The 19,045-nt window shown below is 41.8% G+C and overlaps 2 pseudogenes across 2 annotated transcripts; both read left to right on the top strand.

Moving 5' to 3' along the window:
• The first annotated feature begins 2,881 nt into the window (after window positions 1-2,881).
• Window positions 2,882-4,197, top strand: LOC308514533 (nuclear prelamin A recognition factor-like; annotated as a pseudogene). The gene has a single exon. The product of its transcript is annotated as a nuclear prelamin A recognition factor-like (transcript).
• Window positions 4,198-7,765: 3,568 nt separating this feature from the next.
• Window positions 7,766-8,462, top strand: LOC308535903 (U2 small nuclear ribonucleoprotein B''-like; annotated as a pseudogene). The gene has a single exon. The product of its transcript is annotated as a U2 small nuclear ribonucleoprotein B''-like (transcript).
• Window positions 8,463-19,045: the final 10,583 nt, after the last annotated feature.

Genomic DNA, 19,045 nt, shown 5'->3' on the forward strand with positions numbered 1-19,045 from the left:
ATACAACTAAAAGACGGAACGGACATCACCCAGAACCACAGGAAGGCTGGCTGAGGGGAAATTCTACAAGTAGAAGCAAAGAGAAAAGCATACTGAGACTCAGAGGAGGTGCAGTGCGGAAAATACTAAGGTACGGAGGTGCGTGCGGAGCGGGCTGGCGGCTGAGGGCACAGTTGTCTGTTTTGATCGGGAGGGAGTCTCAGGCTCTGAGCTCCAGTTCCGGGCGAGTCTCTGGGGACCCAGACTCAAACAGGAGAAGCGGGACTGTCTGGCATTGGTCGGAACTCGAGGGCAGCTTTCTCTCCGAGGTTTGCAGCAGTTGCTGGGACTCTGAGAGGCAGAGCCTCTGGGGACAGGACTGAGAGCAGCCATAACTGGTTGCTCGGCCCACCCTGTTGATCCCCTGGGACCCGCCCTACCCAAGCCTTGCAGGGAGGCATTTGCGGGATAGCCTCAGGCAGAGGCTAGATTAGTGCCACCCTAGAGATCCAGCACAGAAGTTCTCCCACTGCAGACACATCTGATTCTCATAGCCAGTTGGCCTGGAGGTCAAATCCCCCCCAGTGTTACCTACAACAATCAAGGCTTAACTACAACAAGACTTCGCACAAAGACCACAAGGGGGTGCACCAAGAAAGCATAAAAAATGCGGAGACAAAGAAACAGGACAGAAATGACAGAAATGGAGGATATAGAGTTCAAAACCACACTTTTAAGGTCTCTCAAGAACTGTCTAGAAGCCGCCGATAAATTTAGTAAGGCCCTTGAAAAGACTGGTGAGACCGATTTTGGGCAATATAGGTATAGCACATATATATATATATATATATATATATATATATATATATATACTGGAAATGAAGGAGGGGAAGGTAACTACAATTATTAATAAACATTTTTGCATTGTTTTTTTTGTTTTTTTGTTTTGTTTCGTTTTTACAGAGAGTGCAAGGGTGGGAGAAAGACAGAAACTAATGTGAGAGACATCAGTTGGTTGCCTCTTGCTGAATCCCCGACCAGGACCTGGGATTGAGCCTGCAACCCAGGTACGTGCCCTTGATCGGAATCCAACCCGGTACCCTTCAGTCCGCCTGCAGAAGCACTATCCACATAACCAAATGAGCATTTTTTTTTTTAAGTACTCCCCTAAGGATATGTTTTTTTCATTGATTCTAGAGCAGGGGTGGGCAAACTTTTTGGCTTGAGGGCCACAATGGGTTCTTAAACTGGACCGGAGGGCCAGAACAAAAGCATGGATGGAGTGTTTGTGTGAACTAATATAAATTCAAAGTAAACATCATTACATAAAAGGGTACGGTCTTTTTTTTCAATAGTTTTATTCATTTCAAACGGGCCGGATCTGGCCCGCAGGTCCCTCACCTGGAATTGAACCCATGACCCTTTGGTGCATGGGAGGACACTCTAACTACTGATCCACACTGACCAGGGCCTGAAAGTACCTTTAAATTTTTTTTTTCAGATCTGCCCTGGCCAGGTGGCTCAATTGGTTAGAGTCTCAACCTCTACACCAAAGATTTCCTGTTGGATTCTAGGTTAGGGCACATACTTAAGTTTAGGTTAGATCCCAGTGGGTCAGCAGAGGCAGAGGCAGAGGCAGCCTACTTGTATTTCTCTGTCACATGGATTTTTCTCTCTCTAAAATTCTATTTTAAAAACATCCTCAGGTAAGAAATATATATATATATATATATATACATATATATATATATATATGTATGTATATGTATGTATATATATATGTATGTATATGTATGTATATGTATTTATATATTAAAAAAATTTTCAGATCTAAAATTTTATTTGGTTCATTTTTAAATTTTATTTTTCATTTACAGTTCACATTCAATATCCTATCCTATATAATAAAACCCTAACATGCAAATTGACCAGACAGTGGAATGACTGGTTGCTATGAACTGACCACCAGGGGGCAGATGCTCAACATAGGAGTTGTCCCCTGGTGGTCAGTGCGCTCCCACAGGGGGAGTGCCGCTCAGCCAGAAGCCGGGCTCATGGCTGGCGAGTGCAGCGGTGGTGGCGGTGGCGGGAGCCTTCTCGGTAGCAGTAAGGAGCAGCGAGGTGAGCGGTAGGGAGCAGCAAGCGGTGGGCGGTAAGGAGCGAGGGGTCATCGACTGCAAGAGGGCACAGGCAGGGATGAGGGCCTCCCCCCACCCCCAGTGCACAAATTTTGTGCACTGGACCTCTACTGGTATAATAAAACTTGAAAATGTAAATGAAAACAGCACTGAATATAAGAGACCTAAACTGATGTCATCCTAATATATAAAAACCCAGGGTCCATAACGACCAGTCCATCCCCCAGCCCTCAGGCTACATTTATCAGGGGTGGCTAACGGGGGAACCAGGGTCCCTCAGGCTCCAATGAATCTGTGGCAGCAGTGACTGGTGAGCAGGCAGAAGGCAGAGAGCTTGTTCCCTTCCCGGTCTGCAGGCTCCCATTGATCAGGGGATGGCTAACAGGGAACCTGAGTGAGTGGCGCGGGGACGAGCGAGCAGCTGGAAGGCAGGCCTCTTGGTCCCTCCTCCTGGCCCTCAGACTCCAGTCAATCGGTGGTGCAGGTGGGGCAGAAGTGGGGGCTGGCTTCCTTAGTAGTGCTATAGGTTCAATCTCCAGAGGACAGGACAGGCACCAACGGACCAGTGCCTCCCTCAGGATCCCAACAGCGCTGCTGGTCTCCTGGAACTCGGCCTCAGGCACTGTGGCGGCTTCCCCTCCCTAGATGCTCCCCAAGGAAGAAAGGATACCGCCAGCAGCGCCAGGGGAGACCAGCGGTGACTGACTGTTCTCCCTGTGCTTCCTCCATGTCATGGGCGCTGGCCCTCGCCCGCCCCGCTCCAGATGAAGTGTGATCACTGCACACGGAAGGAATGTAGTAAAAAAACAAAAACCGATGGCCAAGAGAATGCCACAGTCAATGTCCGGAGTCCGGCTCAGGAGAACGGGGAGAAGGGAGAATTCCATAAGTTGGCCGATGCGAAGATATTTCTGAGTGACTGCCTGGCGTGTGACAGTTGTGTGACCTCTGAGGAAGGAGTCCAAGTTTCTCATCAGAACGCCAAGGACTTCTTCCGTGTTCTGAACCTTAATAAGAAGTGTGACACCCCACAGCACAAGGTGCGGGCACTGTCCGTGTGTCCTCAGTCTCTGCCTTATTTTGCTGCTAAATTCAGCCTCAGTGTCACTGACGCATCCAGAGGCTCTGCGGCTTCCGGAAAAGCCTCGGGGTGCACTGTCTTTGACATGAAGATAGCTGCGGACTTCAGCATCCTGGAGACTCAGAAGGAATTTGTGCGTTGGTACCGCCAGCACCGCCAGGAGGAGCCCCGGCTACCCATGCTGACCTCCGCCTGCCCCGGCTGGGACCGATATGCAGAGCGTGTGCTGGGTCACCCCGTCACCCCCACCTCTGCACGGCCAAGTCTCCCCAGCAGATGATGGGTTCTCCGGTGAAGGATTGCTTCACCAGTCAGCAGAACCTGTCCCCAGACAAGATTGTCCACGTCACTGTGGCCCCGGGTTATGACAAGAAACGAGGCCCTTTGAGGAGATGTTCCCACGGCTTTACATAGTTCCCAGGGGCTGACTGTGTGTTAACCTCAGGTGAAACTGTCCAGATAACAGAACAAAGTGACCTTGCCTCAAATGACGCTGCCGTGGGCACTCTGTCTGGAGACGTGAAGGAGGAGGTGAGGCTCCACCAGGGTGCCAGCTCTGACAGGTACCTGGCGCGCATCTTCAGGCACACGGCCAAGGAGCTGTTCAACGAGGACGTGGGAGTGCTAACCTACCGCACCCTGAGGAACAAAGATTTCCAGGAGGTCACCCTTGAAAGGGATGGAGAGGTTCTGCTACGCTTTGAGGCTGCTTACGGCTTTCAGAACATCCAGAATGTGGTCCTGAAGCTGTAGAGGGGCAAGTTCCCCTGCCACTTCGTGGAGGTCCTGGCCTGCGCCGGGCATGCCTAAGTGGCAGGGGCCAGGCCCAGGCAGACGATGGGTGTGCAGACAGGGCACTGCTGCAGCAGATGGAAGGCATCTACACTGCCATCCCAGCGTGGCCCCCGGAGACCAGTGCCATGTACAGGAGCTGTACCAGGAGTGGCTGGGGTGGAGGGTGACTCTCCCTGGTCCCAGGAGGCCCTGCACACCACCTAGCAGGGCCCAGGGCAGCCTGCCAGGACATCAAGTGGTGAAAGTCCAGCAGACGCCCGGCCTTCAGGCCGCCTGAAGAGGGGTGTCAGACACATGAAGGAAAGGCTTAGTATCTCTGTCATCGCTTTCGTTTTCAGAATTCCCTGCTCCCCATTTGTCGGCTCCCTCCCTCTGAGGGGCGCTGTCGTGGTCACATGGGTGCAACTGGAATACTGTATCTCCATAGGAATGCCCCAATGTACGTATCCTTTTATCCGATGATGCAAAAATCCCAAAGAACAAGAATGGAGACAGACTACTGTCCTTTAGGCTTAAAAAAAAACAAAAAAAAACCGGAAGTGTTCTGCGAAAAGCTGAGACTTGGTTCTGTCCACGCGCCTCATAAAGATTGGATGAGGAAATGGCCTGGTTAGGCCCTGACTTTACCCACTTATTTTACTCTTGAAGGTGTCTTTGCCACAGTGTGAATAAACTGCCACCTTTTGGAATAGGGGCTCATACAAAAGTCTGCATTCCCAACTTTTCTTGAAACGGATCTACGTTCTGCAGCTGTGCCACCGTCCTGAGATCAGGTCCTGTCGACCAGGTTCTGTCGCTGGGAATCATGGGGCACTGGAGTGGAGCCTCCCAACCCCCCAATGCCCTTTTACATTCAGGGGTTGAGCTGAACTCACTTTGGGGGAGGCCTGGAAAGGGTGACAGGTGTCACAGATGGAAGGATGGAGAGGCGGACACCCTGCTCAGTCCCTCCCTGGGTGGGGTCAGGCAGATGAAGGCCAGCCAGCCTGTCCCACAATAGGGTGAGATAGCGTCCTCTGTGTCCACCTCTCACCCCATGGGCCTGGCCACTCCCCTCAGCTCCGGACAGCCCTCTGCGTTCCACAACAGTGCACTCTGCCCTCACATGCTGCTCACCCTAAGTGAGAAGGAAGAGAGCAGTTGGTCCATGGACAACTACACAGAAAGATAGGGCTCACGGCTGGTGAGCACAGTGGCAGTGGCAGGAGCCTCTCCTACCTCCGTGGATGCGCTAAGGAACAGTGAGCTGAGTGGTAAGGAGCAGTGAGCAGGCAGGCGGTAAGGAGCGAGGGGTCCCGGACTGCTAGAGGGATTTCCAACTGTTGGCTTAGGCCTGTTCCCTGGGGGAACGGGTCTAAGCAGGCAGGTGGACATCCCTTGAGGGGTCCCAGACTGTGAGAGGGTGCAGGCAGGGCTGAGGGACCCTCCCCCAGTGCACAAATTTTGTGCACCAGGCATCTAGTTATTTAATAAATGAACACCCAATTCAGAATTTCCCATCCCCACAGAGTCCAAGTTGGGTTTATAGTTGGCTTTTATCAACCTCTAAAATAAAGAAAAAGAATGCATAAATTTCACAGTGTTCTAGGAACTAGAAAAATTAACACACCAATTCATTTTAGGGATAATTTTAGCCCTGATTCTTATTAAAGACAAGACAACATTTTTGAAAAAAAAATATGTAAGCTAAACTCACTTACCTGTTAATTGCAAAATCCTAAATTAACTTGTCACTTAGAAAATTCAACCTTCTCTAAAAAGAGATTCATCATAAGATAAAATGATCAGGGTATTTATCATGTTCTAAAATTGGACTTTAAGGAATTCCCATGCATATGAAATGCAATTTTTGGTCTTCAGATCTGAGGAATGATAGAAAGTCCTTTGCCTTTAGCTCTTTACTTCTAACCATGTATAAATTATGTTTAATTTTTAGATTGAAAGATTTTTTTTTGTCAATTTATGATGGTATTTAGCAACTTTTGCAAGGTCTTAGAAAATATTTTAATGTCAAAAAGAGACACAAATAACCTTGAGGGAAATGAAAAGAGAGTTTCTATTTCAGAGTAATGAGTGAATTCATGGCGTCATTCCTACTCACTGCCCAAATTACAAATGACAAGGTGAAGATAAAATTAAAAGCAAAACCAGTGCTAATGATTCATTAAGTGAAAAGAGCAAACTATGAGATGAATATATATGTAGAATAAGCTGGTTTCATTTCTAAAAAATAATCCTACATAAAGCTATTCATGTATGTGTGTGTGTGTGTGTGTGTGTGTGTATGATGTGTATGTGTGTATGTATGAACACATACAGGAGAAAATTGAAATAATACACCAATATATCAGTAGTGATCATTTTTGGAAAGATGGCTTGGAGACATAGAATTTATTGTTTTATTTCTTTTTACAGGTTATTTTTACTTTTCATACTTTTCAATATTTTCAAATAAAACACATTAAGGAAAAAATGTTAAAGGAGAACTTCTCTGGCTGAAAGAGGATTGGGAAAGATAAAAAACAGGAGAGCAACTGAGGACAATTCTTATAAACTGGGAAATGTAAATAAATATAATAAAAATCATCAAATGTTATTATGTTGGTGAAATAAAGTAGACTTGAGGATTGTACCATACAATTAGTGTGATAAAATGAATACTAATTTTCCCAAAAGATAATGAAAGGTTGCAATGAATCAAAAACAACAGGATGTGAATAGAAATCAGAATTCAGCAAGCCACATGTAACACTTTTTTTTTCTTTTTCAATTAGTTTACTTTCTATATTATTTTGTATTGGTTTCAGGTGTGCAACTTAGTGGTTGGACAATCATATACTTTACAAAGTGTTCCCTCAATTTTTCTAGGACCCAAATGGCACCATACATAGTTATCGCAATATTATGAATATATTCCCTATGCTCTGCTTTACATCCCTATGACCGTTTCATAACTATCAATTCATACTTCTTAATCCCTTCACCTCTTGAAATGCATCCAGGACAAGCTAGTCTTGCCTAGTGACTTGCAGCTGTGTCCTCTCCCATGGCCACAGTTGAGAAGCTTCCTACTTAAGAAAGTTTTAAGATATATTGGGGCTTTAGGTTAATTGAAAAATATTTATTTGGAGAATAAGCAACTCACTTAATAAATTTGATGATGTAGCAATAACAAATTGTCTCTTTATCAAAAATTGCAATTATAGAACACAAATAAAATGAGACCTTTATAAAAAAAAAAAAAACTTACAGGATCCAGTCAAAAGAATGCTCAACATAAATGTTACAGCACTATGTTTGTTAGAAAACAAGCATGAATATAAATGAAGTGAGATTTCAACTCATAAAAGTTAAAGAACTATCAATAAACATAAAGCAAGCCAGTTGATGACAGAATTGAGATAAAACCAGAAATTAATAAAATAGAGAACAACAAAACCAAGTGATTTGATAAATAAAACCAAAGCATGTTCTTGAAAGACCAATAAAAGATATAACACTCTTGCAAGTCTGATAAAAAAAAATTAGTGGGAAAATACAATAGAATAAACAAGTGATTAAAATGGAAACATAACTACTGATATAAAGGAACATAACACATTTTAGATAAATGCTTGATACAAGTTTGTTTCAATAAATGTGAAAATATAAATATAATGGACAATATTTAGAAAAAATAATAAAAAAATATAAGAAATCTATTAATATGTCAACATATTGATACTAATAAAAAACTGAGCGGCTGTTATGGGGCACTGGGACAGTCTCAGGCTGTTTGGACAGTTTAACCCAAAAGATGGATATCAGACCAAACCATACAATTTATATCAACAATATGAATGACAAAATTTACAAAGAAGAATTGAAGAGATCCCTGTATGCCCTGTTTTCTCAGTTTGGCCATGTTGTAGATATTGTAGCTTTAAAGGCCATAAAAATGAGGGGGCAAACCTTTGTTATATTTAAATAATTGGGCTCATCCACAAATGCCTTGAGACAGTTACAAGGATTTCCATTTTATTGTAAACCAATGTGAATCCAGTATGCAAAACAGATTCAGGCATAATATCTAAAATGCATGGTACCTTTGCTGACAAAGAAAAGAAGAAAGCCAACATTGTGGAACAGACAGCACTGACTGCTAATAAGAAGTCTGCTCTGGGAGCACCAAATTCAGTTAACACCCAAGGAAATGCAACACCAAATCCTCAGGTCCCTGATTACCCTCCAAACTATGTTTTATTCCTTAATAATTTACCAGAAGAGACTAATGAGATGATGTTATCCATGCTGTTTAATCAGTTCCTGAATTCCCTGGTTTCAAGGAAGTATGTTTGGTACCTGGGAGGCATGACATTGCATTTGTTGAATTTGAAAATGATGGACAGGCTGGAGCTTCCAGGGGTGATTTACAAGGACTTAAGATCACACCATCCCATGCCATCAGGATCACCTATGCCAAGAAATGACATTTGGGAGAGTTGTCTTTAAAGGACTTGGTGTTATTTATAGTGTTTGTTTTCATAACAATTGGTCAGGCCATTTTAATAGTTGGGGCCGGAGGAAATGCAGGTATATTTGTGTAGGTTTTTAAAAATTACCTACTAGTGAACTATGAAATGCAAAGGCCTCAATTTTATACAATAAACTTTTATACATAATACTTCAAAAAAATTGAAAAGACAGTTAAAAACCAATTGCAAAAAAAAAAAAAATCCAGATGAGTTCTAGAACATTTCAAGAACTATGGGAATTAATCTAGTGTATAGTAAAAATTGTTGTGATTCCCTTTTAATTCTAAAAATCTTTAAGAACCTCAAACATAAAATAATATCAAAGGTATTAGTAGAAGCAATAGAGGTAGTAGTAGTAATGAAATCTCATCCCAATAATAAATATAGATTTAAAAAATCCTACAAGATTATTACCAACAGATGTTCTGAAATTAAAAAAACACATTAATGAAGAGGGAAAACTTTATCATAACCTCCATAAATGTCCAGGAAGTGTTTAATAAAATTAAATTTTTATTCCAGCCCTGACCTGTTTGGCTCAGTGGATAGAGCATCGGCCTGCGGACTGAAGGGTCCCGGGTTCGATTCCGGTCAAGGGCATGTACCTTGGTTGCGGGCACATCCCCGGTGGGGGGTGTGCAGGAGGCAGCTGATTGATGTTCCTCTCTCATCAATGTTTCTAACTCTCTATCCTTCTCCCTTCCTCTTTGTAAAAAATCAGTAAAATACATTTTTTTTTAAAAATTAAATTTTTATTCCAAGTACAACTCTTAGTAAGAGTGCATTAAAAGAAAGCTTTTTGGACTTGAGAAAATGTATCTGTCAGAAAGCATCAGCAAAACATCATATTTTGTAAAAATAGTAAGAGATATATCCTATAAAATTAAGAACAATGATATATTATCACCACCATTATTCAAAATTTTTTGGAGATCTCAGCTAGAATATTTAGATTTTAAAAATTAAATTCAATATGAATACTGGGAGAAAGAAACTAAATTATCCTTACCTCTCTTTTTAAAATATTTCTTTTTAGAGAGAGAGGAAGGAGAGGGCTAGAAAGATAGAAACATCAGTGAGAGAGAAACATCATCCATCAGCTTCTTACTGCACACCCCCTATTGAGGACAGAGCCCGCAACCCAGACATGTGACCTGACCCTGATCCGGAATTGAACCAGTGACTTTTTGGTTCATGGGTCCACACTCAACCACAGGCTAGGCAATTATCCTTATTTCTTGATGAACCATTTTCTCCCTAGAAAACCCAAGCAAATCAAATAAAATATGGTTACAATTAGGCTGTCAAAGATAACATCTGCCAGGATTTGATATTGCATATGAGACCTGAAGGAAAAGAAGCTGACTCTACAAAGTCTAGGCATGTATGTGTCAGTGTGTGTGTGTGTGTCTGTCTGTCTGAGTTTGTTTTGTGTATTCACGTGTATTCATATATATATATATGTGTGTGTGTATGTGTGTGTGTGTGTGTGTGTGTAAGTAAATGTATATATGCCATATACATGCACACAAATACTTAAATAAAAATGTATGTGCTTCCTGGACTTATAAGTCTATTTCTTTCACCAGGTAGGGGAAGTTTTCTGTCATTATTTCTTCAGATAGGTTTTCAATATCTTGCTCTCTCTCATCTTCTGGTACCCCTATAATTCGGATGTTGGTGCACTTGAAGTTGTCCCAGAGACTCCTTACACTATCATAATATTTTTGGATTCTTTTTTCATTTTGCTTTTCTGGTTGGGTATTTTTTGCTTCTTCGTATTTCAGATCTTTAACTTGATTCTTGGGATACTCTTGTCTGCTGTTGGATCTCTGCATATTATTCTTTATTTCAGTCAGTGTATGCTTAATTTCTAGTTGTTCTTTTTTCATATCCTCCAGGGTCTCACTAAATTTATCGGTGGTTTCTAGAAAATTCTTGAAAAACCTTATAAGTGTAGTTTTGAACTCTATATCCAGTAGTTTGCTTTCCTCCATTTCTGTCATGTGTGTCCTGTTTCTTTGTCTCTGCATTTTTTGTGCTTCTCTGTGTTGATGGAGTGGCTTTCTGTGCTAGGTGTCCTATAGGGCCGAGTGGCTCAGCCTCCCCAATTACCTGAGGTGGACACTCTTGGTGCACCCCCTTCTGGGCTTTGTGCACAGTCCTGTCGTACTTAAGCCTTGATTGTTGTAGGTATCTCTGGGAGGAATTGACCTCCAGGCCAATTGGCTATGAGAATCAGCTGTGTCTGCTGTGGGAGAACTTCTGTGCTAGAGACACCCCCCCGTGGCAAGACTTACTTCAGTGGGGCTTTGGTGCTCACTGAGTCTGCCCCCTGAGTGTGTCCCTTATGAAAGAAATAGACTTACAAGTCCAGAAAGCGCAGAAAACCCCAAACAAAAGTAATCCAAAGAGGACCACACCAAGATACATCATAATTAAAATGCCAAGAGCAAAAGACAAAGAGAGAATCTTAAAAGCAGCAAGAGAAAGATGGTCAGTTACCTATAAGGGAGTACCCATATGACTGTCAGCTGATTTCTCAACAGAAACTTTGCAGGCCAGAAGGGAGTGGCAAGAAATATTCAAAGTGATGAATACCAAGAACCTACAACCAAGATTACTTTATCCAGCAAAGCTATCATTCAGAATTGAAGGTCAGATAAAGAGCTTCACAGATAAGGAAAAGCTAAAGAAGTTCATCACCACCAAACCAGTATTATGTGAAATGCTGAAAGGTATCCTTTAAAAAGAGGAAGAAGAAGAAAAAGATAAAGATACAAATTATGAACAACAAATACACATCTATCAACAAGTGAATCTAAAAATCAAGTGAATAAATAATCTGATGAACAGAATAAACTGGTGATTATAATAGAATAAGGGGCATAGAAAGGGAGTGGACTGACTACTCTGGGCGGGGGAGGGGTGTGCAGGATGCAGAAAGAGACTGGACAAAAATCGTATACATATGGATGAGGACAGTGCGGGGTGGGGGGTGGTAAGGGCAGAGGGTGGGGTGGGAACCAGGTGGAGGGGAGCTATGGGGGGAAAAAGGAACAACTGTAATAATCTGAACAATAAAGATTTTTTAAAAAATGTATGTGTCTAATATTGTGTGTGTATGTGTGTGTGCATGTTGATAGATAGAGGGAGTAGGAAACATTTTCTGCAAGAAGAAGCAAGAAACTCAGAGGCTTTGGGAAAGGAGAAAACTTGATGTTCCTAGGGAACAGAGAGGGCCCTGAGAAGTTGGAGTTTACTGGTCCAAGAAAATTAATAGAACATGGGGTCTGACAGGCAGACAAAGGTCAGGTCATGTAGAATCTTGTAAGGCATGAAAGGAGTCTAGATTTTGTTCAAAGTGAAGCAACTGATGAATTAGTGGCAGACGAATGCCATATTCAAGTTATATTTTTAGTATATTACCATGACTACTGGGCAGGTAACTATTGTTCTAGACTCAAGAAACTGCTTGGGAAGTTTCTTGTGGTTGTTCACATGAGAGCTGAGGTGGCCCTGTTTGGATGCTGGCTAAGATAATAGAGAAAAGTAAATAGATTTAATATATATGTTGAAAGTGTAACTTTTATACATGCTATGAAATGAATGCAGGAGGTTAATGATACAACTAAGTGGGTGTCTGATATTGTTGTGTATAATAGGGACAAGGACTATTGGGCTCAAAGTATGTAGGTGGAGGGGAAGAGGGACACAATTTAGAAATTCACTGTGTGTGTACTAGACAGGCATGCCAATTAGAAATCCACATGAAGATTTTAAATTTAACAGTTGAAAAAAAGTTGTGTGGATTTCAGAGGAGAGGTCAAAGCTAGAGATATGAATTTGGAAAAAAACATCAATATTTAAGTGGTGTGTAAAGCTACACAGCAAAATGAAATCACCCCCAGAGATATGGAGGGGAAACAGAGAACAGAACCCAAACCTAATCGTAGAGGTACTGCAATATATATGCCTTACAGTATAAAAAGCTGAGAGAAAAGAAGACAAAAAAGTAGAAGGAGAAAATCTGGGGGAAACCAAGATGGCGGCATAGGTTAACGCCGGAGATTGCTGCCTCGAACAACCACTTCAAAAAAAAACAACTAAAGATGGAACGGACATCATCCAGAACCACAGGAAGGCTAGCTGAGTGGAAATTCTACAACTAGGAGGAAAGAGAATATCATACCCAGACTCAGAGGAGGCACAGTGTTGAAGTGAAATACTCAGGTGCGGAGTGCGCGCGAGCAGGCTGGCAGCGAGGGCACGGTTGTTGTTTTCAATCGGGAGGGAGTTTCAGACTCTGAGCTCCAGATCCGGGCGAGACTCTAGGGACCCAGACTCAAACAGGAGAAGCAGGACTGTCTGGCTTCGGTCGGAACTCGAAAGCAGCTTTCTCTCCGAGGTTTGCAACGGTTGCTGGGACTCTGTGAGGCAGAGCCCCTAGGGACGGAACTGAGAGCAGCCATAACTGCTCGCTCCGGCCCGGACTGTAGATCCCCGGGGACCCGCCCCGCCCAAGCCCTGCACAGAGCCATTTGCCTGATAGCCTCAGGCAAACGCTAGATTAGCACCGCCCTAGAGATCCAGCACAGAAGCTCTCCCACTGCAGACACAGCGGACTCTCATAGGCAGTTAGCCTGGAGGCCAAATCACCCCCGGTATTGCCGACATCAATCAAGGCTTAACTACAACAAGACTGCACACAAAGACCACTAGGGGGTGCACCAAGAAAGCATAAAAAACGCGGAGACAAAGAAACAGGACAAAACTGTCCATGGAGGATATTGAGTTAAGAACCACACTTTTAAGGTCTCTTAAGAACTGTCTAGAAGCCACCGATAAATGTAGTGAGATCCTCAAGAAAACTAATGAGACCCTCGATGTTATGATAAAGAACCAACTAGAAATTAAGCATACACGGACTGAAATAACGAATACTATACAGACTCCCAACAGCAGACCAGAGGAGCGCAAGAATCAAGTCAAAGATTTGAAATGCGAAGAAGCAAAAAACACCCAACCAGAAAAGCAAAATGAAAAAAGAATCTGAAAATACGAAGATAGTGTAAGGAGCCTCTGGGACAGCTTCAAGCGTACCAACATCAGAATTATAGGGGTGCCAGAAGATGAGAGAGAGCAAGATATTGAAAACCTATTTGAAGAAATAATGACAGAAAACTTCCCCTACCTGGTGAAAGAAATAGACTTACAGGTCCAGGAAGCGCAGAGAACCCCAAACAAAAGGAATCCAAAGAGGACCACACCAAGACACATCATAATTAAAATGCCAAGAGCAAAAGACAAAGAGAGAATCTTAAAAGCAGCAAGAGAAAGAAACTCAGTTACCTACAAGGGAATACCCATACAACTGTCAGCTGATTTCTCAACAGAAACATTGCAGGCCAGAAGGGAGTAGCAAGAAATATTCAAAGTGATGAATACCAAGAACCTACAACCAAGATTACTTTATCCAGCAAAGCTATCGTTCAGAACTGAAGGTCAGATAAAGAGCTTCACAGATAAGGAAAAGCTAAAGGAGTTCATCACCACCAAACCAGTATTATATGAAATGCTGAAAGATATCCTTTAAGAAGAGGAAGAAGAAGAAAAAGGTAAAGATACAAATTATGAACAACAACCATGCATCTATCAACAAGTGAATCTAAGAATCAAGTGAATAATCTGGTGATCATAATAGAATCAGGGACATAGAAAGGGAATGGACTGACTATTCTTGGGGGGGAAGGGGTGTGGGAGATGCGGGAAGAGACTGGACAAAAATCGTGCATCTATGGATGAGGACAGTGGGTGGGGAGTGAGGGCGGAGGGTGGGGCGGGAACTGGGAGGAGGGGAGTTATGGGGGGGAAAAAGGAACAAATGTAATAATCTGAACAATAAAGATTTAATTTAAAAAAAAGTAGAAGGAAAAGCAGGCAAACAAAATGTCACAAATAAGAGATGGAGAGAGAGAATAAAAGTGATTTGAAAAAAAATTGGGTCAAATTATGCTAAAATTTTTGACAAGAAGAAAACAAGGCCAGATTACAGTGTGTAAGAAAGAAAAGGGAAGATAAGAAAGTAATTAGATGCCAATAGTGTAACATGTCAAGAAGTTTTGCCACTGAAAAATGGAACCACAGAAGAAGAGTGAGTCACTGTTCCAGTGCATCTTGTACTTAGTGTGCAAATAAATCCCCTGGAACTCTTGTGACAACTCATATTATGATTCGGTAGCTTGGAGATTTTACATGTCTAAGAAGTTTCTCATCGAGATGCATGATACATACAGGTCAACACAGTTAAGCAGCAAGGCTATATACTATTTAGTGAAAGATGAAAGTTGCAGAAGTTTATGTATATGTGAGGTACACAGGATTAGACTGTCAAATCACGCCCACAAAAATCAGAAATATTTTCTAGTGTCAAGCTTGACTAATAATTTTAAAAATACACAAGTGAAAAAGAAGTCTGGGACATAATTCATAACTCCTTTGCCACATGGAACACGTTCTCTGGACCAAAATAATAAATGAGTCTTTTTTCAAACACAAAAAAACACAGACTCCTCCAAGAGGTATTTATGGGTTATTGCTTCTCTGGTGAGAGCATTTACATTCTGAAACATCTCTATTTATATGCAGAGAGTTATGTAGCTTACATGATAGTCTCATAAACTGTCTCAGAAACCCAAACATTCTGGACTATTAAATTCATGCACGCTTAAGTCCCTAGGCCTGGCCATCTACCAGGGCCAATTGGGGCCTTCCTTCCTGCTGCCGGCCCGAACCTTGCTTCATTCTGAGCTTTCCCCTGGTGGTCAGCAAACCTCGTAGTGAGCGATTGAAATCCCAGTCTCCTGGTCAAACTATCGAGGGGACACTTTGCATATTAGCCTTTTATATATATAGATAAGAAATCCTTTAGGCAGCGGCATCTTGATGACCACATTCTGTAAGTAAGGTATCTTACTCTAGCACATATCATGTCTATCAGGTCAAGTTGACAAGTAATTTCGACCACACCATCTGTTTTCCTCTCTTTCCCCTAAGATCAGCACCCCAAGAGAAGGAAGTGAATGAGTCACAGGCCAGCTGCCTTCATTCTCCCCAACAGGGTTAGGTGAAATCCTCATTCTCTATCCCCTCCTACATCCTACATAAACCACCAACAAATTCTTGAGTGAGAATTATGGGCGTAAACACTTCTATTCTCTCCCTCTAATCTTGCTACTCCTCTCTAGAAAAGATGTGACTATCTGGTGAGACGGAGGAGAGCCTTCAATTATAGGACCTTACCACCAGCTAGTGGGGTCAGTTGCTAAACAAAAGCTCTCTCCTCTCTCTATTTGCCTGGTTCAGCTTAGCCAGGTGTTCTGCCAAAGCAGATTCTGCCTGTAGAATCTCCTCAGAACAAGAAGGTGGTTCACAGTAGTTGGTACAGTTAGTGCAGGTGGGAATTTGAAGGGCCTAAGAGAGCTGCTTTTGAGAAGGGCAGGGCCTCGAAAGAAAAGTCGTGCTCCTAATTTGTCTCCTTGAGTTCTTAAATACACTGTACTGAAGAGCAGATGAGTGTAAAAATTCCCCCTCCTAACCTCAAGCATATTCTTTCTAAAAAGCATGGTGTGCACGTGTGTGTGTGTGTGTGTGTGTGTGTGTGTGTGTGTGTGTGTGAAGTAAGAAGGGAGGGAAAGTGAGAGGGGTAGAGAGATGGGTAGGAGACCAGATAGAGGAATTTCATCTTCTTTTACATACATATAGAAATTTTGGAAAGTTTACACTCCCAATCCAACCCCAATAACATGTTTATCCTTCTTGTACACTATTCTCCCTTAACAACATGTATCAAGATCTGGGAATGGAAAATACCTCCTCTCCAAGACCCACTGTGGACAAACCCAACTCCCATCATTGATGCTAACCAAGCTAAGGAAATGCTACTGGCACCTCAAAGCATTTATAATCCTGCATCTAGTATTTATGGTACCTCTATCCTTGAGAGTGTCTAGGGAACAAGTGCTCCTAGTGAGGAGGCACGGGAGCTTGGAAGCATCACTGAGTCCTCACCTTCATTTTTTCCTCTCTCTGAGTACAATGCCTTGTTCTGAGTCTCCAATAACCCCACTTTCTTCCAACAGGAGGATCTCTGTTTACTATATTATGTGTATCTGTGTCAGGAAATGCAACCTGAGATTCACAAAGATACAACAATAGAAAAGTAAACCATTAGAGAGATGTTGGGCAAGGATGGAGAATAAAATGAAGTCTCTCATTACACAGGAAATAATGAACTAGAGGATATACCACATTATCACACCGTTCAATAATTTCCAATAGCAGAAGAGGGGGAAAACCTTCACAATTAATTACTGAAATAATATATTCATGTTTGCAGTCCGTAATTATTTGTGTTTTAGAGTTGAAAAAAATGTTATGAAGAAAAAATGAGAAAATATAGTTAAATTAATAGTTCAATTGGTTCAAAAATTAACACTAAATATATAGAATATTAGTCCATCAAGAAAATATTTCCTATTTATATGTATTAATGTGGAATGATGCTCAGAGTTTAAGTGAAAAAGCAAGTTATAAAACACAATGTATAGCCGAAACCGGTTTGGCTCAGTGGATAGAGCGTCGCCCTGCGGACTGTGGGGTCCCAGGTTCGATTCCGGTCAAGGGCATGTACCTGGGCTGCGGGCACATCCCCAGTGGGAGATGTACAGGAGGCGGCTGATCAATGTTTCTCTCCCATCGATGTTTCTGACTCTCTCTCTCCCTTCCTCTCTGTAAAAAATCAATAAAATATATTAAAAAAAAAACCACACAATGTATAAAAGATTGGAGTTGTTTTTTAAATTCCATGGGTGTGTGTACATAAGTATATAAATAAAATATGTGTACAAACATACATAGAAAAAAACACAAGGAAAAACACACAATAAATTGTCAATCACAGTTACCTTTGTAAAGTAATATTGGGTATGTAGAGAGGTCAGGTAGATCTATATTTTTTCCTTTATATGCTTTTGTTTTAGAGAGAACAGAAGGAAAAACACAGAACTACACATGGATATATTTTCCTTTAGTTAAGCTGAGTCAGGAATATTAATAATGTTGCCTAAAGGAACCATGTGACTCCATAGAAATGTAGCCTTCACTGTATAGGGAGCGATTTTGGTACTCTCTTGTGCATCAGTTTTTCTCTCCAACAGATTAATTTCATCAGCATCCTAACAAAAAAATTATAAACTATGTGTTCAAAGAAGTTTCCCTTGCTCTCACATCCCTCCAGAAACCATCCCATTTCTCTGCTCGCTTTTTCCTTCTTGTTTTCTCTTTAATCCACTTCAGTGTACTTTTTATCCCATTACTTCTCTTGTTCTTGTCACCCGTGACCACTATATTGCCAGACCTAATGACACTTCTCTGCCTTCCTCTCTCTTTACTGCTCAACAGGATTGGATAGGTTAGTGACCATTTCCTCATCCTTAAAACACTTTTTTCACTAGACTTCCATGTTATCTAAGACACTTATTATCTGATTGTAGTAGCTTCTTCTTGGCCTTCTCTACTGGATCTTCTTTCTTTGCCAACCAGGCAGTCCTCGGGTTACGTCGAACTCCGGCGTACGTGGTTTTGTGGTTACGTGGCCATCTCCCGTTTATTTATATAAAAAAAAGTTCCGTCATTTCGACGTATGTACATATGTGCTTTATGTTTTTTATTATTTATTTACCACAAGTAAAGGTCAGGAATTGTTATCTTTCTTTTAAATTTTTTTTACTGTTTCATTTCATTACTGCTGTGTATGTGCTCCATCTCCATGTGAGTGACGTAGGTGCTTATGTAGGTGGGTTCTGACTTACAGTGAAAATCGCGTTACATCGCCCCATAGGAATGGATCTGCGACGTAACCCAGGACCTACTGTATTCCCTAATGCTCGAGTTTCCTGGATTCAATCCTTAAATCTCTTCTCTACCCACATTCATTCTGTATGTGTTTACATCTGACCCCATGGCTCTAAATACTGTGGGCAATAGTTCAGAGTAATGCCGGCTTCTGTAGTAAATTCCCAAATTACAGTAAATAAACAAAATAAAAGTTTAATTCCTACATAACAAATTAATACATGTCTTTTGACATGTGAACTATTATTTAAGAAAGAATCAGGAATCTTATGATAAAAAGTGTTTTATATAACTTTCTCTTTCAATTCCTATTCCCACTGTAGGAACTTGACTTTTTAAGTTATTCTTTGTTAATTGATACATTATTACTACCATTAGTAATATGATTCTAGAGGGGGTAGTCCCACAGGAGCCTATACTTACCACAAGGCAGGGTACACAAGCATCACATGAAAGTTTAGTGGCTACAAAACTGGATAGAGTGCATACAAACAAGCATATCCACTGGGAAGGATGTAGTTTGATTGGGGCAACCAGGTTAGTAGATCAATATAGAGAAGCTACTTTAATTCAAGGCAAGGCCAAAGCTCTTATGAATGAATATTCAAATCCATCTGATACTT

The sequence above is a fragment of the Myotis nattereri genome (genome assembly GCF_964212035.1).
Source record: "Myotis nattereri genome assembly, chromosome: 2".
NCBI lineage: Eukaryota > Metazoa > Chordata > Mammalia > Chiroptera > Vespertilionidae > Myotis > Myotis nattereri.